Source organism: Excalfactoria chinensis, chromosome 4 (assembly GCF_039878825.1).
Source record: "Excalfactoria chinensis isolate bCotChi1 chromosome 4, bCotChi1.hap2, whole genome shotgun sequence".
NCBI lineage: Eukaryota > Metazoa > Chordata > Aves > Galliformes > Phasianidae > Excalfactoria > Excalfactoria chinensis.
In genome coordinates, this window is record NC_092828.1 from 2,399,019 (window position 1) to 2,424,119 (window position 25,101).

At 50.6% G+C, this 25,101-nt stretch overlaps 1 protein-coding gene across 3 annotated transcripts in view; it reads left to right on the plus strand.

Annotated features, from left to right (window-relative positions):
• The first annotated feature begins 9,765 nt into the window (after positions 1 to 9,765).
• Positions 9,766 to 25,101, plus strand: part of LZTS3 (leucine zipper tumor suppressor family member 3) — a 38,823-nt gene continuing 23,487 nt past the window's right edge. The window contains exon 1 of one of the 3 annotated variants that reach the window (XM_072334171.1): positions 9,766 to 10,006. The gene's annotated coding sequence lies outside the window, so the exon portion shown is untranslated. The remainder of the gene's footprint in view (positions 10,007 to 25,101) is intronic. The other 2 variants (XM_072334170.1, XM_072334172.1) reach the window with 2 other exon arrangements.

Here is a 25,101-nt window from a genome sequence, read left to right on the forward strand (position 1 = left end):
GGCAGCACAGAAATCTTTTGTGCTCTGCAAAAAACCAGATCAAGCTCACAGCTCTGCCACCAAAAGCAAGACATTACACAGACACTGAGAGATTCTTCACTGTTGAGGACATCCTCTGACCCAAAGCAGCAACCCTGTGGCAGAAGTTGCCTGCATATAGCATTAGCAATGGCCTATGGGAAGATGATGGATGTGTCCTACCTTCAACCCTCTGTCTTGCCTGCTGTCTCCTGTGCCACCTCCAGGTCTCCTTGGGAGAACAAATTGGCCTGAAACGTCCAGACTCCTTTGGGAGTGCCAGCACTTGGCATCCAGCCCTGCATGAGCTGCAAGAAAGCTCATCTGGTATCCATCCAAATTACTCACTGCACCTTCTATAGCCCAACCTTAATGGGGTGGTAGTCAGGACAGGGAGGGGGTTTCAGTGGGCTTGGCATGGAGAAGATGCAAGGTTGGTGGCATCCACCCACACCTCTATGGGTCGCACATCAGGAAGCACTCCTGCATTCCTCAGTTTTCCTGTTCCAGGGGTGGGAAACACAGCACAGAACTGAATACAGCGATTTTCCCTACCCCACAGCTTCCCCCCTGCCCACCTCCTCCTTGCGCCGTAATTGAGCTCTCCATGAATCTTTCTGATCGCAGGGCTCTTAAAAACTCTGCATAACTTGACATTTAATTAAAAGCATGTGAGCAGTTCTCTTGGGATGCTGAATGCACGGCGTGGGGCCAGGAAAGCAGTCAGCCAGGTGCCCTTGAACAAGATGGTGGGCATGGGAGGAGGATGGAAAACCCGTTTACATCACACAGTGACAACATGTGGAAGTCTGCTGGGTCCTGTACCCTGCACCAAAGCTTCCCCACTGCTCCCATGTAAACGGATGTGGTTGACCCTAGAACACATCTGGGATCCCAAGAGCCATGAGCATGTTGGCCATCCATCCCCATCCATGTATCCAAACACGTGGCACCCCACAACAGCCAGACTCATTGGGATTTCCAAAGCTGATTTGTCTGCATGCTCACCCACCCACAACAAAAAGATCATAGAACCATAGCATCATTGAATGGTTGGGTTGGAAGGGATCTTAATGCCCATCCAGCCCCAAACCCTTCTGTGGACTGCTTATCCCCCACCAGATCAGGATGCCCGGGGCCCCAACCATGGCCTTGTGCACCTCCAGATGTCCTGACTAAGCTTTTAAAAGACTATGGCTGGGGTTATCTCATTTGGCAGAGGTGATGCTACAACTGAGGTCCTGCTGGACCAGCCCTGGGGCTCTGCAGGAGATGCCATGTGCCTTATATCCACAGCCTCCTTCCCCCAGCCGCCCCCAAGCATGGCACGTGCAGCTCATCAGCTAAAAGCCTGGTGTGGGCAGGCAGCCCACGGTTGTTTCTCTAAATAAACTTTCCCCTCCCTGGCTGATTCTCCATCTCCCTCTGCAGTGAGATGGATTTATTTCTTAAGTTCATATCAGGGCCTTGGTTTCTCTTGGAGCTCTCGCAGCACCAGCACGCCCTGAAATACATCACAGGGCCTTTGTCAATGAGACCACGGAAGCACAGGATCTTTAAGGTTGGAAAAGACCACTATGAACACCCAGTCCAACTGCCAACCCATCACCGCCATGCCTGCTATATGGTGTATGGCCACTATATGTTACACATGGGACAACTCACATACTAAATACATACATTGCTCTGCACCCTTACAACATAGGATCGCCCACCTCACAGCACCCCTCACCCAGGCATTTCTGCACTCAGAGACCTTGGTGCTTTAGGGAACAAGGGATCCAACCCCGAGAAAATGCCCCCAGGCCACGAGATACTGGCATGGTGCTGCTCCCAAAGCCATATTTACCCCTGGATCCCCAACAACATGAGGCATTGCTCAGCTCTGAGCAGTCGGGTGATGCCGGGAGACCTCATTTGCAAGAGCCTTTCAGCACAGCAGTCTCTGTGCCAGAAGCATTAAAGCAATTTACCGCCTGACCCCAGCTTGAAAATGAAATCTATCATGCTTGACTTGACCTGTTGGCCAAACCATCATTATGTGGAGGAACAAGTTTTTGGTTTTTGGGCTTTTTTTTTTTCTGCCATGTAAGAAGAATAAAAGAGGGCGAAAGAGAAGGGGAGCATGAGGCAGAGGGGGGAGAGATGCAGTGCCTGGGCATTCCCTGTTCTTACATATCCCTCACTGTGGTCCCTTTGCAAAGAGCACATGGGATCTGGTGAGCACCAATGAGTGCTTTATGGAGGGTACTTCTGTCTGCCCACTGCTGTCTTTCTTGTTGTTAGCCACTCTTTGTGCCCCACTGCGTCTCCTCTTGCTCCTGCATAGAATCATAGAGCCTTTTGAGTTGGAAGGTCTCTCTGCAGCCTTCTTTTCTCCAGGCTGAACAGCCCCAGCTCTCTCAGCCTGTCCTCTTAGGAAAGGTGTCACCCACAAACTTGCTGAGGATGAGCTCAATCCCACGTCAGTGTCATTGATGAAGATCCCCTCAGCCTCCCTTGCACACATTTATTGCAGTTCTTTTTATCAAATTCATGCAGTTTTGTGACTTTCATTGCCTTCTGGCTGTGCCATCTGCCCATATACCAGCTCCAGCATCAGTGACAGAGGGCACAGGACCAGCGCTAGGCTGGATGTGAGCAGCACTGCCCCAAACTAATTAGGCTGATGATGCTCTACCAGAAAGAACTGGATTAAGGGCTGAGATTACTCAGTCCTGCTATGAAAACATCTGCAAAAGCATTTAGTGACTCCTTATCATCTGGCTTGAACCAAAGCTGTCCCAAGTGTTTTCCAAAGGAGAGGGACAGAGAAATACCAACAAGAGCTTTCCCAAGAGCCCTTTGTTCAGCCAGGGTTTCTGGCACAGCTGGGGATGTCAGGAGTTATTTATGAGTTGTTTCTTTTTTAGCCTGCTGTGATCAATAGGTGTGACCCATTGCACAATCCAATACCGTATCAGCAATCATAGCAGGAGGGGAAAGATTTTCCTCCCTGTGGTTATAACACCACGCACGGGGCTGTCCTTCAAGGAGGGGAAGAAACAGTCATAGCTGCAGAGCAGCACTGGCATGCTCCCTATCAAATCATCATTAGAGTTGGAAGGGATCCTTAAAGGTCACCTAGTCCAACTCCCTTGCACTGAACAGGCGGAGTGTGGCACTGGGAGGAAGCAAGATGATGTCCTGGGACAGGATGTGATGCTGCTGCCCTCGGTGGGAAGGCAGACACGGCCATGGCATGGTCTGGGTCCTTGCACAGATGGAGCTGAGAGTCTCCCTGGCTCTCATCTAGCAGTGATGCCTGAAGATTTACAGCCTACGTACCTCTCAGTTTGCTTTCTTTAAGTAAAAACCATGAGTTATCTTCAGCACCAAGCAATGAAAGGGAAGGTCTCACCTCCTCCCCAAGGTTACCTTGATGTGTTGCTTCAGGAACAACAGGAATTGAGGTGGCCTTCCCTAGCAGGGACATCTACCAATGTTCAGGCAGGCAGCTGGGATCAAGCTCACGTGTTTCACCCTACCATTTTTGCTGTGATTTCTGTGGTTCCTCCATTATAGTTTCCCCTTCTCTTCTACTCTCAGGTCAACCATGGGTTGCTGAAGACCTCCCAGAGCCATAATTCTGGCCCAAAGGTACAGCATCCAATGCTCCAGAGACTGAAGACCTCACCACCCATAAAGACCAGGAAGGCAAAGGGCTGGCTGCAAGGAGTTGATGGGTGGCACAAAAGCTCCTTGTTGCAGGGATTTGGACATCTCCAGGAAACATCTCCAACAGTGCATCGTCAGACCCTACAGCACTAACTGCCTACAGAGAGTCCCAGTAACCCCATCCAGTGGGAGCACTGATGTGCACACGTGGGAAGCACAGTCATTATAAGACACTCCTGAAGAGTTTGCTTTTTATAGGTGAAAGCCTCCCTTTGTGGGTATATGATTTAAGCCCCACTGGAGACCCTTTGCATCCCAAAGGTGGCTCTCACACATCCAACTCTTCTTGAGAAACAGCAACATTAGGAGCAGAGTTGCAACCTGCCTGCACGCACGGTATCCTCTTACACTCCTGCAATGACAAGGATTGCTTTTTTCTTGACTGCAGATGCAATGTGCAGGATCCCATTCCCCTTGTCCCAGATGGCATCCCCAAGAGCAATGGCTCCGGATGGACATGTCACAATAAAATCTCCTTTCTATTTATACAGTGCTTATGACCTTCAGCTGTTGCTACACGATGCGAGGCGTAGCACAAACAGATTTTAAAACATCCTGGAGTTTGTTTCGGAGAGGTGCATAGGTTGGATGTTGTTTCTGGGGGGTCGTTATATGCATCTCGTCTGAACCTTGTCAGAACGCGGCTCGCGACTCAATGTTTTTTCCATCCAGATCATAATTTCTGGGGTTAAACTCAGTACTTAAAAACACAGATGGGCTCAGTTTAAAGACTGGGAGAGATTCCAATTGCAAGTTGTCCAGCTGGTGAAACACCCTCACTGTTGAAAAACGGGTGAACTTGGGAACTCGGGCAGCTACAGCTCCTCGCTGCCTTTCTCTGTGCCTTTTCCCAGCTACGCTGATCAGCTCTGAACCCCAGAAAAGCCTTCACAGTGCAGTGTGTGCAATGTGACCCCCTCACCTTCCACCCCTCTCACATGAACCAGACTGAACTCTGCCATCTCTGGCCGTGAACCACATTTCTCAGGGTTTGTTTGGTTGTTTTTTTTTTCAGGTTTCTTGGAGCACTGATGATCGTAAAGGTCTTTTCCAACCTTAATGATTCTATGGGGGCTTGATATGGCCCAGATTAGATTAGAGGAGGACCCCCTCAGCCTGCCTCTCCCATGTGCTACAAGAGTTGGCATCATATAGGACCTTTTATTGTTTGACCATCTTTGCCATAACAGAATTGCAGCATTCCAGAGTCCAGGAGGACAGAGGGACGACTGTAATCAGCCAGCATGAACCCAACCCTCCCCTTGCAGTGGGTCAGGGCTGATCCTCTGCAGGCTGCCTGAATCCAGAACCCTCATTTAGAGACCTTGTGTGCTTTCAGAAGAGAAAAATAACCAAATAGAATGGCTTAGATCACGCCAAAGTCCTGCTGACTGTTAGAAGCACTCAGCTATTGATTCCTGGGGACTGTGCTTCTCCCTGGAGGCTGGAAGGAGCCCAGGGCGGTTGCCTAGGCTGCCAGCAAACTCTGGCTCTGAGAGCTGCCTTGCTTCACCAGGACCTTTCTTAATGCAATTTGAGTCTAAGGTCATTCCCTGGGGCTGCTCTCCAGTGGGCAGGCAGCAAGGGGATGGAGGATTTGCTAGCCCTGGATGAGGATGCAGACCTAAAAATGCAATGGTGATTTCTCCTGAATTGCAGTCATCCAAACCCAGTATGGAGCTGGGCATGAAACAGTGCAGGTGTTTCTGGCACAGGGAGATCAGGAGCACCTCAGTTTCCCACCTCAAACAGATGGATGGGAACATGGGGCTGTGGCACTTGTCACAGCCTACATGAGAAAACAGCCTTTGGTCTCCACCAAATACACTGAGTTATCCCACAGTGATGCCAACGCAGATCCTGTATTCCATCTCCTTGCCTGGAATACCCTGGGACACCTACAGTGCTTTCAGACAAGTGCAAGGGCAACTGAAGGGACCTCCTATCACTACAGTGTAGGGCAATGCATCAATCCAGACACCAAGATGTGGTCAGCTGAAGTACATCCAGCTGGTAAAGCACTGGCATAAGATGTCCAGAGAGGTGATGGTTGCCCCTGGACCTGGAGACATTCAAGGTCAGGCTGGACCACAACCTGATCAAGCAGTTGATAGATCATTTCACAGGAGCTGGAGTAGATGACCTCTAAAAGTCACATCTAACTCAAACCATTCTTTGATTCTGTGATTCTATGATCCAAGCACCATCAACAGAGTGCACTCAGCCTTCTGGGTGCATCTGCCAGTCAAGCCTGCTGTTATTTACTTTCACGCTTGTACCAAGGTCCCCAGGCTGCTTTATTCAGTAGAAACCCAATATCTCAGTGATAGCTCCCCATCGAGTGAGCCAGACCTTGGGGACAGACCCCATCCATCCTTCCCCTGCAGTGGGTGGTCTGAATACAACACTTGTTACCCAGGTCTTGGTTATATTTAATGACTGCAAGCCTCCCACTGACTCCAGTGTGAGCCATTTCAAGGATGGCCCTGCGGTTTTGTAGACTGTGTGCCCCTTGCAAGACGTTCACAAATAAAGGTCCTTGCTTGTATTGCACCAAACGTGAACCAAAATGTGTAGAAAGCTGCCAAAAGTGAGAGCTGTGCCTGCGGGTTGGCGTGATGGATGGCAGAGCTCAGCTGAGAGCTGTTTAATTTGGGTGAAAGACACTGTGTGGGAAGCAGCCCTGCCTGAGCTCCCAAGGTGTGTAGGAGCCGCTCCATTTCATCTCGGCTGATTCCAGCTCATTGCTTTGGAGAAAGCAAAATGCCAGGAGCTGTGGAAGGGACAGAGATTAGGAGAAAGTCATTCTCCATTCACTTCTGCGGGGATGAGAGCAGTAGTGATGCTTTCAATGGGAGCCTGTGAGTTTCTGTGGTAGGTCTTATGTTGTACTCGAAGATGCATGGATGTAAGGAGCGTGCAGGCCTCATCCAATATCCAGGTTTCAACCCTTGGATTCTCACCTGGACAAAGACTTTTTTTTTTTCACAGTAAAACTGGTCAGCAAGGACTCTCCATCCTCTCAGTGTTGGTGTGTTAAGTTTTCTTGGGTGTGGGAAGGAAAGATCACCAAAGACCCAAAGATCTCCATTTCTGTTCCTCCTCAAAAGCCAGCCGAGATCTGATGCCCATCCTCCAAGGCAGTGGATGCCCCGTTCCTGGAGACACTGAAGGTCAGGCTGGAAAGGGCTCCGAGCACCTGGTCAAGCTGTGGGCGCCCCTATTCAATGCAGGGGAGTTGGACTGAATGAACTTTAAATGTCCTTCCCAACTCAAATGATTCCATGATTCTATGATGTCTCCAGGATCTTCTGGCAGACCCCCGTGTCCCCACTCCTTTGGAGAGACCTCCTTGGTCTCAAGCACATTCAGCACACCATGGAGCTGGAGCTGGTGATGAGACAGCCCTTGGCAGTGGTATTTCTGAGCACCCCCAAACCATCTGCTCCAGTTCCAACCCTCTTCTGGGTCCCTGTGAGGAGGAGGAGACTCCAGCTGAGAGAAAGGGACAGGCCGCCCACGAGTGCTGAGTAACCATTGCCAAATTGGATGCCAGCACACACATACATACACACACAAAAATATTTCCACTGAGGTTGCTATGAACAATGGTCTCTTGATTATTTGCTGCCTCAAACACATGCGCCTTTGGCAGTGCTCTGTGCAGAATGGGCCGTTCAGAACTGACCCTCTCTGCTCTTGGACTGACTCATCAGCGTGCCCACATCCAACCCTACAGCTGCTCAGGGTGTTCCACCAGCAAATAACGAGGCATGATTCCTGCCCCAGGGAGCTGAAGGGCATAGAAGCAACAGTAGAGTCACGTCCTGAAGGATGATGCCAAGAAATCATCTCTGCCTCGTCAGACCCAGCAGGCTTCATTGCCTTCTTGGCAAGCTCAGACACAACCCCAAACCCACCTTGGTGTCATAATCATAGAATCCTTAAGGTTGGAAACACCACCAAGTTCATCTAGTCCAACCATCAACCCATCAATCTACCAATCATGCTCCATGATGGGGACTGATGGTGAAGGTGTCTGAACCCAGGAGGTGTCCTTAGAAAGCCTTGATAGGGAATGTCCTTAAATCATTCCAGAGGAGGTTCAGGTTGGATATTATGAAACATAAGGAGCTAGGAGATATGGTTTAGTGGTTTTCTGCAGGTATGATAAAGGGAGGACAGTTGGACTGGATGATTCTGTAGGTCCTTTTCAACACTGTGATTCTATGATTTCTTCTCTAAAAGAGCAGTCAGGCATTGGCACAGGCTGCCATGGGAGGTGGTGGGGTCACCATCCCTGGAGGTGTTCAAGAATGGTGGAGATATGGCACTGAGGGACGTGGTCAGTGGACATGGTGGGGTTGGACTTGGTGGTCTAAGAGGCATTTTCCAACATTAATGACTCCATGATCCCAAATCCTTGTAGAGAAACCAGTGACTCTTCGGCGTTGGCCACTTCCTAAAGCAGAGAAAGGCAAAGGGAAGAGGGACTGAGGTTCCTGGAGGCAGAGCTGCATTTCTTCTGAGAACTATTTGCAGTATGCATGGAAGCCTTCACTCATCCTTACACCCTCTTCCCCATTAGCTCACCCATGCCTGGAGAGAGACTTCCAGAGAGCCCCTCAGACCGCAGCTATCCAAGATTCTGCACTGTCTACACATAGCTGGTACTTGCTGAAAAGAGCAGATCTGAAACCACAGTTGGCAAATTGCATCAACAAGCATATTCTCAGCGAGGCATTGTTCCAGTTTGTATATGTCTGAAAAGAACTGTTCAGGCATATGTTAAAGTTGGCACCTTCTCCCTGGGACTCGCCGCAATCTGAACGGATGGAGCACGATAACCACATCGAGATGCACAAAACATTCAGCAGATCAGGGGAAACAAAGTCCACTCGAGATGCTGGCAGGGCCATGATGGTGGCAAACAGCAGAGGAAGAGCGATGCCCCCCAGGACAGAGGACTCATCCTGGGCTGCTGTATGAGCCAACTTCATCGCTGAGCCCTTTTGGAAAGAGAGCAACAGCTGCAAAACCTGCTGCTCCAGTGCTAGCCTGGGGTAATCCTTCTACACAGCCTGGCAGCCCACTCCCCACCTTGTGAACTAACTATGCCCCCAAGTGCCACATCTCCATGGTTCTGGAACACCTGTAGGGATGGTGACTCCACCACCACCCTGGGCAGCTGTGCCAGTGCCTGATCACTCTTCTGGAGAAGAAATTGTTCCTGATATCCAACCTGGATATCTCGCTGAGCCCTGAACCCTGCAAAACCCATCCCTTTGTAACAGTGTGGGAACTGCTGATGCTCCAAACATGGGGTACAGCGAGACCTTAATTCTGCTGGGTTGTCTTGGTAGAATGCTCTCCTGCTGGGAATATCCTAAACTGAAGATGGCTGGAGGGTGTTGGGGGGAAATACTGTCCTGGTTTTGCTTTCCCTTGGGTGTCCATCTACAGTCATACTGCAAATAGGTTGCTGGTGGAGCTGCACCTTCCTCTGAGCATCCTCTGAGCATATTCCATCACTGGGTGGGGGACACCTTGGGGTTCCTTCTCTGTCCCTTTCCCACTTGAGGTCCCCAGGAGTGCCCCTTTCTAGCGGGGACCTGGAGCCCATCTCCCCGTGGTGCAGCTGTCTCAGTGCCTCTGGATGGAGTGACAGCTGGGTGATGTGGGCACGGTGGGGATGGGTTGGCAAGTTGGACTTGTTGATCTCAGAAATCATTTCCCACCACAGTGATTCTGTGATGATTCCTCCATGCTGGGGCCCAGCACTGGACACAGGACTCCAGCTGCAGCCCGGGGTAAGGAAGATTTGGAGGAATCAGCTCAGATCTTTGCCCGATTTCTGGGTACCGTGAGATGAGAGAGGCACAGCAGGAGGCTATGGGGGGGGAGGGGGGGTCCCCACGCTACACCGGATTCAGCGAGGGAAGGGTTAAAGGGCCGGCGAGCAGCTCTGCCTCCATCCTTCCTCCCTCCCTCCCTCGCTGTTAGGCTGAAGCTTTGACAGGGGGTGGGGTCGGGGCCGGCCGCCGTTTTGCCGCAAGAAGGGGGGGAACGTGGCTGCGAGAGGCGTGTGTGTGTGTGTGTGTGTGTGCGTGCGTGTGCGTGGGGTGACACGCGCGACGAGATGAGATGAGAGCTCTCCGACGGGGCCGGAGGGGCCCCCCAGGCTCCAGCCCTACCTCCGCCCCGCAGCGCTGCCCTGCGAGCGTCCTCGCCACCAGTAAGGCAACGGGTGGGGAGGAACTGGGAGATACTGGTGAGAAGGCTGCGGGAGGATGGGAGGGTGCTGGGGGGGTCCCCCCTTATCTCTGCCCGCACCTCCCAAAGTGGCTTTGAGATTAGAGAGGGGAGAGATGTGTGGGGAGAAAGGGGGACCTCACCCCAAGCACCCACCCATGGGGAAATTGGGGGGCGGGGGGGAGCTCTGTGATGGAAGAGGTTTGGGGTTGTTTGGTTTATTCACATCTTATTTTTTGGGTGGGGGGGGGGGGTACTGCTGCTTGTTTGTGCCTAAAGTCACAGCTGCTTGGAAATGACAGCACCCAAAAATAGAGTGCGAGGAGGGGAGGGGCGGCGAGGGGTGGGGGATTGCAAACCTGTTTGCACCCCCCCCCCTTATCCAAATCCCCATTGCCACCCCCCCCCCCCCGACCTCCTCTCCTTCCCCCAGCTTCCTTCGTTTGTGAGCTTATTTTGGAGAGGAAGGGGCTGGGGTGGGATTCGGCGAAGGGGCCGAGCGATCTCCGTGTGCAGCTGCTGGGAATTATGTCATCTGCCTCGGCGCTGGGTGGCCCAGCGGTGGCAGCAGGGAGGGACGAGGCGGAGAGATTGGGGGGTCATGGGGGGGACACGGGGCTCCCAGCCTGGGACCTCACCCGGGGGGATGTGGGTATGGCTGTGCTGCTCGCTGCAGACCCCCAGGGGTGGGTGCACGCTGGCAGGGATGTAGGTGCTCCCCAACCCCGTGGGCTCCATCCATCCCTATGAGCATCCCCGTGGCACGGCCCCACGGCAAAGCCAGGGCAAGACCTGGGCTGTGCTGCAGTGCAGCACTCAGCCCCATCTGGGTGTGCCAACCCCTATATTTCCCTCCATCCATCGGTGGGTCCAAACCTGGGGATCCCGTAGCAGCATCACGCGATGGGGAGGGGATGCTCAGGAGGATGCTGAGATCTCAGCACGATCCCATCCTGGGGATGCCGCTGCCCCACGGGATAACCCTTGGTGCCTTCCTTAGCTCTTCTCCCAGCACCCTCCGGCACATCCTTCATCTTCAAACCCACATTACAACAAGCAGCAGAGAGACGCAGGCATTAAAACAGGGGCTCAGGACCCCCCCCGCTATGGGGTCTGGGGGCTCCTCCATCGCACGCAGGTTGCTCACCTCCCCCTCTCCACGGAGGTATCGGCGCGCCGCCGTTTGTTTATGTGTGGCCCCGCTCGGATGGAGCGGCGATCCGCTGTCGCTATATATAGCATGCAGTGCTGTCATCCGAGTTCAGCCCGGCTGGGGAATGGATTTGCTTGCAATGGTCTGGGAGGAGATGGAGAGCGACGTAGGGACGGCGTGGTTTCCCCCGTGTCCCCTGTGCGGGGATGTGGGAGAGGGGGAGGGATTTGTGTAGGGGATGCAAGTCACCCCATAGCTCTGTGGGGTGTTTAAAGAGCAGCACAAGGGTGTGTGCGGCTTCACAGAGGGGATCCCTCATACCCGAGGCAATATTTGCTGGGTCAGCAGGCTGATATCCTAAGGAGCATCCCCCAGATCCAAAAGGAGGCTGAAAAGTGCCGGAAAGCCCAACATCCCCAGTGTCCCCAGTATCCTCAGTGTCCCCAGAGTCCTCAAAACTGACAGCTTCCATAACATCTCCAGTGTCCTCAACATCCCCCAAAGACCCCCAATGGCTCCAATGTCCCCAACATCCCCAGCACTGCCAGCTTCCTCAACATCCTCAACGTACCCAGTACTGTCAGTTTCTCCAACACCCCCAATGTTCTCAACATTGCCATCTTCCCCAACATCTCTGGTGTCCCCAAAGTCCCCAGCATTGCCAGTTTCCCCATCACCCCCAACACTGCCATCTTCCTCAACATCCCCAATGTCCTCAATATCCCCAGTGTCCCCAACAACCCTAAATTCCCCAGCGTTGCCAGCATCCCCCAACATTGCCATCTTCCTCAACATCCCCAGTGTCCCCAACACTGCTGTAGCAAAAAAAACTGTCACAGCTTGAAAAAGTGATTGAACATCTGGTAGGAAGGCAGGGCTTGCCCAGGGGAGCTCAGATGCATTGCATGCACCTGAGTGACTGGAAAGGGTGGAGCCTGGATCCACCCCTTCCCAGACCTCATTTAAGGGTTGGCAGTGGAGGTAAGGGTATCTTGCTTGAGATCACTGCCTACCTGAGGCCTTCTGAAGGTAAGCAGCGCCTTTCCTTTATTTCTGTGGCTATTGTTTTTGAGCAAATCCTCCCTTGCTGTAGCTTAGGACCTTGTTGCTCTGCTGTCGTTGCTGAGCTTTCCATCTCGTTACCAAAGCCATCTTTCCCAGTGTCCCCAATATTGCCATCTTTCCCAATGTCCCCAGCATTCCCAATGTTGCTAGCATCCCCAATGTCCCCAACCACTGCAGGTTCTGCAGCATTACCACAGAGTCCAGGCCATGATATGGTGAGTGAGGAGTGCGCCTCTCCATCCCCTTGCAGAAAGGCAGAAGGATTGAGTGGTTTCCAAACGCACGGTGGAAATTGGGGCATTATAGCTCACTGTGGAGCAGGAATTCGGATAAATCAGGCTGCAAAAAGTTTATTGAAGGGATTCCTGTCCCCTCGGGGAAGCTGCTGTGAGAAAAAGAGTATTGCTGGAGCTACCCTAAGGCTTTTGAAACCCATAGGATCACACCAGGGAAATCCCAGATGTGCCCGGGGCTGTTAGAGACATCCAGCAAATAAAGGGTGAAAAGAGGAAATCTCTCTCTCTCTCTTTTTTTTTCTCCCTTCTCGGCAGATCTTTTCCCATTAGTCATTCTTGTCACAGGAGCTGGCAAACACGGTTATTATTATTTGAGGGATCTGAAAGTGAAATGGAGGCACATGCCTGGGAACCCAGGTGCCCCGGTGCCTCCAGGTCCCCGTAGGGCTGGGGCAAAGGGACAGGATCACCTTCCTTCATGGTCCTGTGCCTCCTCAAGCAGCAAGAACAAGAGTATTAAAGCAGCCACTGGGGAGGATGTCCTTATAATCAAGATAGGCTGAAGCCATGAGCTGAAGGGAGATAGAATTCCCCCCACATTCCATGTGGGAGCCTTCAAGCCCCTATTTCATCTCAGGAAACCTGAGTTTTGCCCTCACAACAAGGTCTTGCTGGTGAACCTGTGGGTTTTAGCTCATATTGCTGCTTTTATTGCATGAAGTCTCTTCGTAGTGGCTTTCCACCCTTCTTACACACATGCATTAAGCTTTGAGACAACCCAAAGAGCTGCGAATGGTTTGGATTCCCCTTTGGAAGAAAGCATTCCCTCTTCCAGCAGCAGTAGCTCAGGGATTTATTTAATGAGCTGAGCTGGACTTTTTGCTCTGTGATTTCTTTATTTTTTTTCTTTCTTTCAGTTGCTTTCCAACCCTTGAGCATCTTCTGCATCCTCCTCATCAGCCCAGCTGGTCCCTGCACTGCTCTGGGTCTGCACAGATGCAATGGGGCCAGGGAGCTCAGGAGGAAGCTGATAGTCTCGTTAACACATGCACACAGTCTCCCAAATATTTATCAGCTGGAGAAATACTCGGGCTCAGAAGTTGCCAAGTAACATAACAAGAGGCGCTTTTAAATAAATATATGTGCGTCTGCGGGTGACGAATTAACCAAATCCGTTGGTATGTGGCCCAAAGACATGTTTTTCCTCTGGAAGCACAGCACCAGGAACAATAATATTGATGATCTGAGCCAGGAGAAGAATGTGCGATAAGCACATTTCTGAGTGCACGTCCACCAGCTGGGGAAAGGCAGGAGGGCATGGGGCCATGGGGTGATGTCTGTGTGTGCCATAGAGGGACCTGAGTGTGCAAAAGAGCTGTGCAGGTTGGGTAGCAGGAGAAACTTCTTATCTGAAAGAGCAGGCAGGCAGTGACACAGCTGCCCAGTGAAGTGGTGGGGTCACCATCCCTGGAGGTGTTGAAGAAACATGGAGATGTAGCGCTGAGGGATGTGGTCAATGGGCATGGTGGGGATGGGTTGGGGTTGGACTTGGTGACCATAGAGGTTTTTCCCAACCTGTATGGTTCTATTCTATGATGTACATGTAAAGGTCATGGCTTTTATTAGCCCAGTTGCTGGAGATGGGAAAAATAGACCAGTCGTGGGTACAGGAGCTCATCTCCTTGTCCCTGCTTGCTAATTATATCAGTTGTTCTAGTACAGGCTCTTTCTGCTCCCCGTGGACCTTGCTCTAATTATATCCCCAGCATTGCCCTTCGCAAGCAATTGGAGTAATAACAAAGCCATCCCAGCCAAGACACAAGGATAGGAGGACTAGCTGTCCCACTGCAGACATTACCCTGTCTCACTCTCAGGAATGTGGCCCTCTGTGCCCTGTGATGCAAGGAATTGTAAAGGGGCAAGGAATTGTAAAGGGGCAAGGAATTGTAAAGGGACAAGGAATGGGGATGTGTTTTGGGCTGCCCAGGGAGGTGATGGAGTCACCATCCCTGGAGGTGTTCCATAACCATGGAGAAGTGATGCTGAGGGACGTGGTCAGTGGGCATGGTGTGGGGGTGGGCTGGGGTTGGACTTAATGATCTTAGGAAACTTGCTGATTCTGTGATTCATTAGGTCAGTTGATAGTTGGGTTTGGTGATACTGAAGGTCTTTTCCAACCCAAATGTGTCTATGATTCTGTGTTGGTGGTCATTCGAGGCAGGCAGTGCACCTTGCCTTACTGTTGTGGGATGGAAGCCAGGAAGGGCTGTCCCTGCAGCAGGGACACTAAGGCAGGCACAGACCCACCACCCATCTCTGCTTCTCCATAATGCTTTCCAGAACTTCACTTTTGATAGGCATAGGTGGTGTTTTAGGGCTAGGCTGACATGGTGGAGTGATGGTACCCAGGAGGTCATGCAAGGAGGTGGGTACGCAGGATGTGGGATGAGCTGATGGTTGGACTTGATGGTCTTAGAGGTTTATTCCAACCTTAATGATTCTATGTTAATACCCTTTATTGGCCACGTGTGTTTGGGGCAGGCAACGTTCTGCAGCCAAAGGGCCACTTCTGTTTTTCAGCAGAGCCCAACCAAACACATCTCATCCATGGCAAACACAGAACCACTGACATTTCCCTGGGGACAACCAGGATTTCATCTTCCCTCTGCCCTCTCAGGGACCTGAAGTAGCTTTTAATAATAACTAAATAATAATAATAATAACAATAAAACAAAACAAACCACAACCCTGGGCAAACAAGGCAGCCTGTGGACTGCAAACACTCCTGGAGGCAATGCAGCACAGTGTTTGTTCTCAGAACAAGTCTTGCAGGTCACCAAGCTGTCCCCCAGCGCGACCACATGTGTGTGCCCTGGGCAGCCCTACCAGCATTGCTCCCCAGGGTTACATGGATGTGCAGGTCATTCTTCCTTGCTGGAATTTAATTGCTCCCTCTTTAATGAACTCCTCCATCAATCTGTTAATGGTTTTCCCCCTCTTCTTTAACCCCCAAAGAAGCAATAGTGTGTCAGTGGCTTGGGGAGAGCCATTGGGCGAATGAGTGAGCAGTGGAGAGGAGGATATGGGGACAAAACCTTTTGCTGCAGTTCCCTACCCTTGACATGGGGACAGAAGCACTGTTACACCATGAAGGGCTTGCATGGCTCAGCCATATAGAGACAGGCAGGGATTTGGGCCAGCATCCCTCTCCAACAAGGCAGAGCATACAAAACATAACCCACTCCCCCCCCCCCCACACACACACAGCCCTGGAGCTGTGTCTCTGTTTCATGCCCAGCCTTGAGAACTCAAATCCTTTCATTTCCTTCGGACACTTATCCTCTAAGGATCTTGATCCTGGGGCACCGACACAAACACCCTTTAAATCCATCACAGACAGCTTAGGGAAGGATTATCCCATGTCTCTATGGGCTTTGTGCCTGCCCCTGGCTTTGGTCCCCCATATCACACGCCCACCAGGCAGGAGGGGCTGATGTACTCAGCATGGATGACCTTATGCTGGATACCCTTTAGCATGGTCTGTGGTGATAGGACAAGGGGAAGTGGTTTCAAACTAGAAGAGGGAGATTTGGGTTGGATAGAAGGAAAACACCTCTTGCAGTGAGGATGGTCAGGCACTGGCATAGGTTGCCCAGAGAGGTGGTGGATGCCCCATCCCTGGAGATGCCCAAGATCAGGGTGGATGGGGCTCTGAGCACCTGATATAGCTGTAGATATCCCTCTTTGTCATGGGTGAGTTGGACTAAATGGCCCTTGAAGGTCTTTTCTAATTGTAAGGATTCTGTGATGCAGGCTGCCCAGGGACTGGTGGGGTCACCATACCTGGAGGTGTTCAGGAACCATAGAGATGTGGCACTGAGAGACATGGTCAGTGGCTTGGGGTGGGACTTGAGAATCTCAGTCCAACCATCCAGCTTTTCCCCCTTCATATCCAGAATGGCTTTTCAGCCCTGACTGCTTTCACAGCTTTATTCCAATGTGGCAAGCTTTCATAATAGCGGTTGACACCTAACTTCATTCGAATCGATCTTGTGTGCTAATTAGCTGATTGCAGCAATTGGCATAAATTACTGTGCTGATTGGAGGGTCTGCAGTGGACGGCGCCTTGTGCTTCAAGGAGAAGGCTTCTGCTCTGGAGTCACCTTGCTGGGACCCCCATAACCTACAGAGGTGTTGTGAAAGGGCAATGAGAGCATCCCTCCTTGGCAAAATTAGCTGTTAGGCCAAAATGCCAATGGGTTGAGTGAGGAACAACCAGACAGCATCACTGATACCCCAGGTAGGAAAGTGATCCATAAAGGATCGTTGAGTCCAACTCCTGGCTCCGTGCAGAACCAGCCAAAAATCAGACTGTGATCAGACCTCACACAAGTCTATTCCCATCTGTGAAGCTACTTGGGTCATCTAATGTAGCCTGCCCCAAATGGAGCTGCTCAGATCTGCTAAAACTTGTTCACCATGAGCCATCCATTTGTACTTACCCATGCTTTTATCCCTTCAGTCCCGCATCCATTCTGCTGGGCTGAGCTGCACCCCTCCAGCTCTTCTTTTTCCTCCTTTCTTGAGTATTGCCCCACTATTAGCATCCTTCTAGTCTGCTGGAATCAGAGAGAAATCCCTGGACTTCTTAAATAGGATTAGCAGCAGTCCACAGCACTCCTCACCCTGCTTCTATGGGACCCACGGGAGCACATTATGAGAGCTCACTGTTTAAAAATGTTTATCCCTAGGCCACGCCACTGAGTGTTTTCCTAGGTTACTAATGGACTGGAAAGCACTTTGTCGCCCCTGTTGCAATACGAGAACATCAGCCTGCTTTTTGCAAAGCCGGGAGAGGAATTATTGAGTGCCTCTGCCTTTTCTCCATTGTTACCAGCTATTTCTGATCGCCAGCCAAGTCCTGGGAATGCTGCTGCAGCTCAGTTGTTTTATGTTCTTCGTTTTGCAAACTAAAAGGAAGGTTCCTCCTGGATGTCTGTGAACATCTGAGAGAGATCTGATACGGGACCGGGAGAGGGATTCGCTGCAAATTGAATTGCAGAGTGAATGCTGTAACTTTCTCATGGCAGAATAATGACACGTTCTGCCCTGGCAGCTCTGGCCACCAGCATGGCGACACAGAGCTGTTGGAGAAGGTCAGAGGAGACCATGAGGATTCTTGGAGGTTGGAACAGCTTTGCTATGGAGATTTGCCCCCAGTGGTGGGGGAATGCCTGGTTTTTCTTTGCTGAACGTGTGTGAAGTGGGCTGTTGGATTTAAGGCAGGAGCTGGGTGAGGATGTGGGACCCAGGCAGGGAGCAGTGGGAGAAGCAGACAGGTTTCCTCACTGCAAAGTTGGACACAGTGAAAATCCCTCCTTTGCCCAAAAGAGCCCCGTCCGAGAGGCATTCAACTCTGCATTTGAATCTATTCAAAGCAGTTATTTTTAATGAAACAGAGAAGAAACACAGAGACAAAAGGCTTTTCTGGAAGAGAGGAGGGGGAAGGAAGCAGCTTCCAAAATATCAATGATGATCCTTCCTTTAGTCACAGCTGTAGCTGTAGATTGGATTTCTCTGTACCAGCAGGACTTTGCAGGGCAGGAGATGAGAGCGCACCCTTCTGCACCTCTGTTTTGGTGGGATATGACCCCAGTAATGAAATCAGAGAGTTTGGTGCAGATTAGGTTAAAAATATGAAGATGCAGGTGCTGGAGAGGAGAAATTCCTTGGTGGCAGAAGACTGAAAAAGAGCTGAGTGGAACCAGATTGGCACCAGAGATCATAGAGCTGTTTGCATCTGCTTTATATAGGATTGAACACAACATGAAGCCCCTCTTCTGCCCCTTCTCCTGTGGCCCCACTGGGCAATGGGACCCCGTGGCTGTAGGCTCTCAGGGTTACATGGTGGCTTTTGGAGGCTGCGATCCCAGCTGAGGTGGCCACAGGTACATGGATGTATCACCAAAGTCACTGGGGCTGTGTCTTTCCTAGAGTTGAGAAGGTGCTTTCAAGCCATTCGGATGTGAGAGAGGATTGGAGGCATAGAAAACCCCACTGGTGGGGATGAACCCAAAACTGGGCTCCTACCAAAGCCCTGGAGGAGAGAGCAAGGGTGCTCACCCATTGGGAAGGATCCAAGCCCACCTGTGCTGGGATGCTGACATGTCTCCTTTGTTCCCTCTTAACCCCATCTCTTTTCCTCATGCTTGTGGGGATGGAGCTCTCCTTCACAGAAGGGCACTCTGCAGGCAGATAGGGTCAGCACTGAGGGGCAATTTCCCACAGTCTGTGAAAGCTGAGTCAATGTGAGCAGGAAAAGGCTTGCCTATATTTAGGACAAGTGCTATGTGGGGGTGACTGACCTCTCTCCCTCCTCCCACATCCAGCATCTCAGCCATGCAAAGCTTCTGGTGCACCTGCTTTGCAAAGGGAGGGACCTCAAAGGCACTGCTTGACAGCTATCCCCAGTGCCATACTGACATAAGCAAAAATTGGCTCATCGGAGGCAGTGCCAGCCTAGTAGCAGGTAACAGAGACCCTTCCCTGGGCAAATAGGTACTGTAGAATGTTGCCTGCTAGGATGTGCAGATGGAGGAGTCGAGGTGACTGGGAAGAGAGGATGAATGATCACAGAATTCTAGAATCATTAAGGCTGGAAGATCATTAAGTCCAATTCAAACACATCCCCACCATACCCACTGACCATGTCCACATCTCCAAGGTTCTTCAACACCTCCAGGGATGGTGACCTCACCACTTCCCTGAGCAGCCTGTGCCAATGCCTGACTGCTCTTACAGAGAATAAATCTTTCCTAATATCCAAATAGAACCTCCCCCAGTGCAACCTGAGGCCATTACTTCTCCTTCTAAAATGATGCAGGACTAGGGTGGCCAAGAAGAAAGGATGAGGGATGCAGGGTCGGGGTAACCAGGAAGAAAAGATGAAGGACAACCAGGGTGAACAAGAGGAGGCTGTTAGAGCCGTGGAGATGAGACAAGTTGCCACACACAGTTGTTTCATCCAAACTCTGCCTATCTGCTTCAGTGCTGTGAAGTCTATCTGCACCAGGATGGCTTCTTTCTGGGAACTCATTGTATTGAGTGAAAAAGCTCTCATGCCATGTCCAAGTCATGGAGAGCTTCTCTGTAGTCTAATTCCTTGGCCATGTCGACCTGGCCTGGATGCTGGTGTACCTGCATGACCCACAGAGCTCTGCCTGGTGCCACAGTTTGTGTGCTGGTGAGCTGCCAGCTCCTGCATTTCTTGGCATCCTCTCCCCAGGAGTCAACACAACTTGGCATAGCTACTTGCTGGCGTGGCATCACGGGACTTGCCCAGCTGCCAGACCTCTGGGACACCGTCACCCTCAGAGCCAAGACACCCCTTGTATGCCAGCCATGGAACATGGATGGCCTGTGGTCTACCAAGCTGCACAAGATGTGGCATTGAGCCCCAGAAAAGCTTGTAGTCAGCCAGCAAGCTGCACTGAGAATACAATGAAAGGTACCTAGTCATCTCTTCATATGGACCCAGGACACCCCCAGTGCTTTATCTTGGAGTGGCACAATAGCTCCTACTTGAAGGTGTCTCTGGGAGCCACCAACTTCTGCAGAGGATGGCACACCAAGGTTTCCCCAGTAGGGTTTGCATGGAGTCCTGTGTGCAGGATGGTCCTATCAAAAAATACCTATTTTCAGTTTGTAAGCAAGGGCAGCCCTCCGCCCTCTTGCCATAAAATCTGCCCTCGGTCTGGAAAATTTGGTGTTTATTTTTCACTTAGCAAAATATTAGGGCTTATTATTATTTTCATACCAGGCACAGGTGACTCTGCAGATCACGATCATTTGGGTTTTACCAGACCTTTCTCCACCCTTTTACCTTCCTGGAACACTGGGCACTCCCCTTTTTCTCCTGATTTCTTCCCTTTTCTGGCACCTGAATGGCATCTGGCTCCGTGCTCCTTCTTCCCACCCTAAAAAGGAGTCAGGGATCGACTCATGTGCACTGTTCGACTGTGGTTGCGGTCCTGTCTGAAGCAGTGCCCTAAAGCATGCTTGTAAACCCTCCCTGAATGCTTTGCCAGCATGGATTCACTTAAAAACCTACAGAGGAATGATGCTGAAAGTACATCTGGCGTTGTAGCAGCAGATCCCGCGGCAGCCACTGTCAGCAGCACAGGTGAGATGAGCAGCGTGGGATTGCTGTTGTCTGCTCACAGCCCAGGCAAATTAATAAGGATGTTGTGCTAGAAGGAATTCCGCCCTAAAGATAGGAAGTGTAAGCTTTCAACACGTGCCGGGCTCCTCTGGAACATGTTTCATAAGAGCTTCCCAGCTTACCTGCAGGTCTGCAGGCAGCCTGCCTGCCCCATGCTGAGAACCAAAGCTTCAGAAGTATTGGGAGCTGGTGAGGGCTCAGCCCCAAGAGGTATTTTCCCTTTGCACATCTTGGTGCACGAAGCACAAGGTAAAAGATGAACGTTTCAGGAGGAGGTCTGTGTGTGAGGCTTTATGAAATATCACTGCCAGGAGGAGTAATCCTCATAATGTAAGGATAAGGGCTCTTGAATTATCATTTTGAGGTCTTTTGCTCTTTGTATTTGCCATCAAAAGGCAGCAGTGAGAGTGGAGAATGCATTTGGGTGCCTGGTATGGAGGCAGAAGCAGAGGCATTTGGGACCTGATCCTGGTGCAGCTCAAGGTGGTCACAAGGTGGTACACAGAGGAGATCAGGACAGGAGGACATCAACTGTGATGGGGACAGGATGGGATATTAAGATGGACATGGAAGGGTTATGGCTTCTTCATAATGAACAGACTGGGACTCTTCAGCTTGGAAAAGCAATGGCTAAGGGGGATAAGGTGAAACTCTGGGCTTTTTGGGTGTTTCTCCAACAAGGCTGATGATGAGCAGGGGCTGGATGGGTGCAGTACAGTCATTCCTGAAAGGAGTGCTGGGATGGATGGAGACAGTACCCCAGGAGCTCAGTGCCGTGTTCTCCCAACAGCATACATAGTGTTGGCAGCTCAGAGTGCAGCATCCCAAGGAGTGTTTGCTTAGCAGGTTATCTACATGCTTAATTTACTCTTCCAAACCATTGGAAGCATTTTCTTATGGTTGTAACCTAAAGTTGCTTTGGCACAAAGCAAAGTGAAAAATAAATATGAGTGGGGTTAGACCACAAGGGCAACGCAAGCTGGCTTTTCTTCATGAAGGTGCAGGAACAAAACACAATGTGATGACATGCTATGGAGTATCTCAAACACCACGGGTCCATAGGATGCCTCATAAAGCTGAGGTATTTGTTTCATTGGTCCTCCTTCCTTGGCCCAAAGCTTCCTGCTGTGTCCATCATGCTGTTGGACCCATAGAGCAGAGAATTATCATGTATTGTGTCTGGCTCCTTTTCATCCAAATGCTGCGTGAGCAAAACAAAGCATGTGAGAAGGACTCCATCAAACCAAGTCATTTGCAAGCCCTCTAGCGATTTCAAAGCCCTATTTTCCTTTTGCAGAGGATCAGCAAATCAGGTCATTTTTTTAGCAAGTAAAAAATGGCTTCCCAAGGTTTGCAGCACAGGAGTAGAAATCAAAGAGCATTTGAAGGATTGAAAACCAAGGTGCTGGCTTTGCCTTTCCATCCCACCAGGTCCCCATCAGCCTGGCTGGCACTGAGGGAGGTGGCTAAAATATTTTACCATCCCATGCATATGGGTGACACTCATCACATCCCTTTCCATGGGGAGCTGGGTCAGCTGCTACTCTAAACTCCAAAAGCTCTCCTAGCTGGTGAAAAAAGATGGAATCCATATATCTACGTCTAAGCTCTACAGTCAATGTATAGAAAACAATAAAACCACTGACATATATCTTGTGAGATCTAATAATAGGATATGGAAGCTAACGTGACGATATTTTCTTTCGATGTGTGGTATAGATGTAATTACTTCTCCGGAGGTGCCAACCACAGATGACGCGGGATGCCCTTATGTAATCTGCTGTTATTATTGTGCAGTTATGGAAATTTTCCCTCTCTGGCTCATCCATGGCTTTCTCCTCAACGCCTTTCTTTTTTTTTTCCACTTTAAAATCTCTGTGGATTATTCAGAAAGCAAAAGGTGAATCAATCGAGCAAGTAGGATGGAAGCAGAAGGGCAGTGTGGTGGAAGCTTTGCTTGCTCTAAAGGTTGCATCTCCCAGCTCCTGCTCTCCTCCCTGCACAGCAAAGTCTGGGTCAATAACTGGACTAGATGATCTCACTGGTCTTTTTCCAGCTTTAATGATTCTATATTATCCTAGGAATCTTTCTTGCTGTGTTTTTTGATCAGTGGGTGATATGAAGGGGAGCAGGGAGTGGAGACAAAACCACTGGTTCGTTTCCAGTTAGAACCATGGAATCATTAAGGTTGGAAAAGACCACTGAGATCAAGTCCAACAGTCATCCCGTCCCCACCATCCCACTAACCATGCGTCCCCAGGTGTTGTTGTATAGGCATATATCCAACCTCTCCTGGTGCAGCTTAAGGCCATTACTGGGGAAACTGGTTTCCAGTCATGGTTCAGTGCCAGCCACTGCACAGGAATTTGTATTTAGGGCATAGAATCCCCACGTTTCTCTGAGTACAAAGAAGCCATCTATGGGGAAGCCAATAGCTGAGGGATGTTTGTTACACTCGTGTCATTCATTAACTGTAAACTAACTCCTGCCAGGGCCCAGTGCTTTCAGGCACATCAGTCATGGATGTAGATGGCATTTCAACTCCCACTCACCTTCAGCCAAATCCCTCTCTGTGATCTATGCCTGGATCCTCAGGGACTAGAAAGAAAGCATAAACCTCGGGGCATGCATGCAGGCTTGGGGCCACTGAGATGCTCCAGACTCCCTCCACCTCCAGCAGATCCCATTGTTCCTGCTCCCATTGAAGTCCAGAGAGTCTGACCAGGACAGGGATACTTGCTGTGGATTTAGCCTTTCTCCTCCCTTGTGGTGCCAAAAAAAAATGCCATCCATCCTCATCCCAGGGGGCTGTCTCCAATCCCTGAGTCCCAGTGTGGACAGAAACAGCCCATTTAAACAAGATGCGTGCTGACCTGCTCATTTCATTGGAAAGCTAGTCCTTCTGGTGGCAATTTGTTTTGCTCCAATTAATTTTTACCGGACTTGACCTCCTGATTTGGGACTGTGAATGGGCCTGGGCACTCTCTAGGATGTTTGCTTCCTTTATTCCAGATAAACACTGAAGGCTGGATGCTTAGACAAGCTTCTCCAGCCTAAAAATTAGCTGGGAAAGCTGCTAACCCCAGCTTTCACCAGGCATATTGGCTCCTCTTTTGGGAGACACTGCCACTATCTCCTTAGTGTTGGGGTAGCTCTGCCAAAGCATGAAGGAATTGAGGGAGAAAGGGGCAGCATTGCTTGCCTATGCTATTTCCTCAGCTCACAAGTTTAAGAGGAGGATCTTGTTCAGCTTTTATATGGTTCGAGCTCCCATGAGAGAAACAGCAGAGGACGTATGATGTGAAGGGCTTGTGAAAAGAAAGCCCTCCAGTTTCCCTTCGCATTAGCTGAAGGAAGGAAGGTGACCATTTAAAGTGCATTTCTTCTTGTCTAAGAGCAGCTACGATTAGCAGGCACAAGTGGGAGTGCCATATGGCCAGGACAAGCATGACATGCTCCCCCACACAGTTCAGACTGACCTACATAGCATGGCCAAGCCACCATGCTGGAGCATCACAGCACACACACCAGGCTTTCATCATCCGCAGCTGGAGCTGCAGGAGCTGTGATTTACAGGAAGACCTGGGCTATGCTGTGCACCAGCTAGAGGCTTGCCAGCAATGCATAAGCTTGTCTGCTCCATGTGGATCCAACACAGCCCTCTCAGGAAGAGACAGCTTATACCAGTAGGGCTTCTTTGCCAGAATAGGAAACCATCTCTCTGGACGACAGGAATCAGAGTCTTTTGGCTTGTTCTCATTGCCTCAAGCTGAGCAAGCAGATGCTGTCATGGGTTGGAGACGGAAAGCATCCTCCTTGCAACAACTGGCACCGACCCAGCTCTGCTGTGATCAGGACCCCCCCCCCCACTAGTCCTCCATGGTGACTTGGAGAGGGTCCCCTCCAATCCACACTTCTGGGGCGGTTTGGAAATGCCTCAATTTATTCTCTTTATTGCACATGAACAAGTTCCCTCAGCATTTTAGCACTGAGACTGGCACAGGGATGACATCTCAGGGGTTAGTCTTGGTGATCCTTTTGGATCCCATCCAGCTCAGGATATTCTGTGATTCCTATACTGAGGAATATCTTCAAACAACAGCCACAGATTCAAAGGCAGAGTACAACAAGGCTCATCGAGACGTGAAGCTGCAAACATTCAGTGAGAGGTAATCGACTCAAGTTGCGCCAGGGGAGGTTCCAGTTGGATATTTAGGAAAGACTTGTTATCCAAAAGAGTGGTCAGGCACTGGCACAGCTGCCCAGGGATGTGGTGGAGTCACCGTCCCTGGAGTTGCTCCAGAACCATGGGGATGTGGCACTGAGGGACATGGTCAATGGACATGGTGAGATTGGGTTGGGGTTGGGCTTGGTGATCTTAAAGGCCTTTTCCATCTTTAATGATTCTGTGGTTCTGTAAAAGCCCTACACAAGCTGTA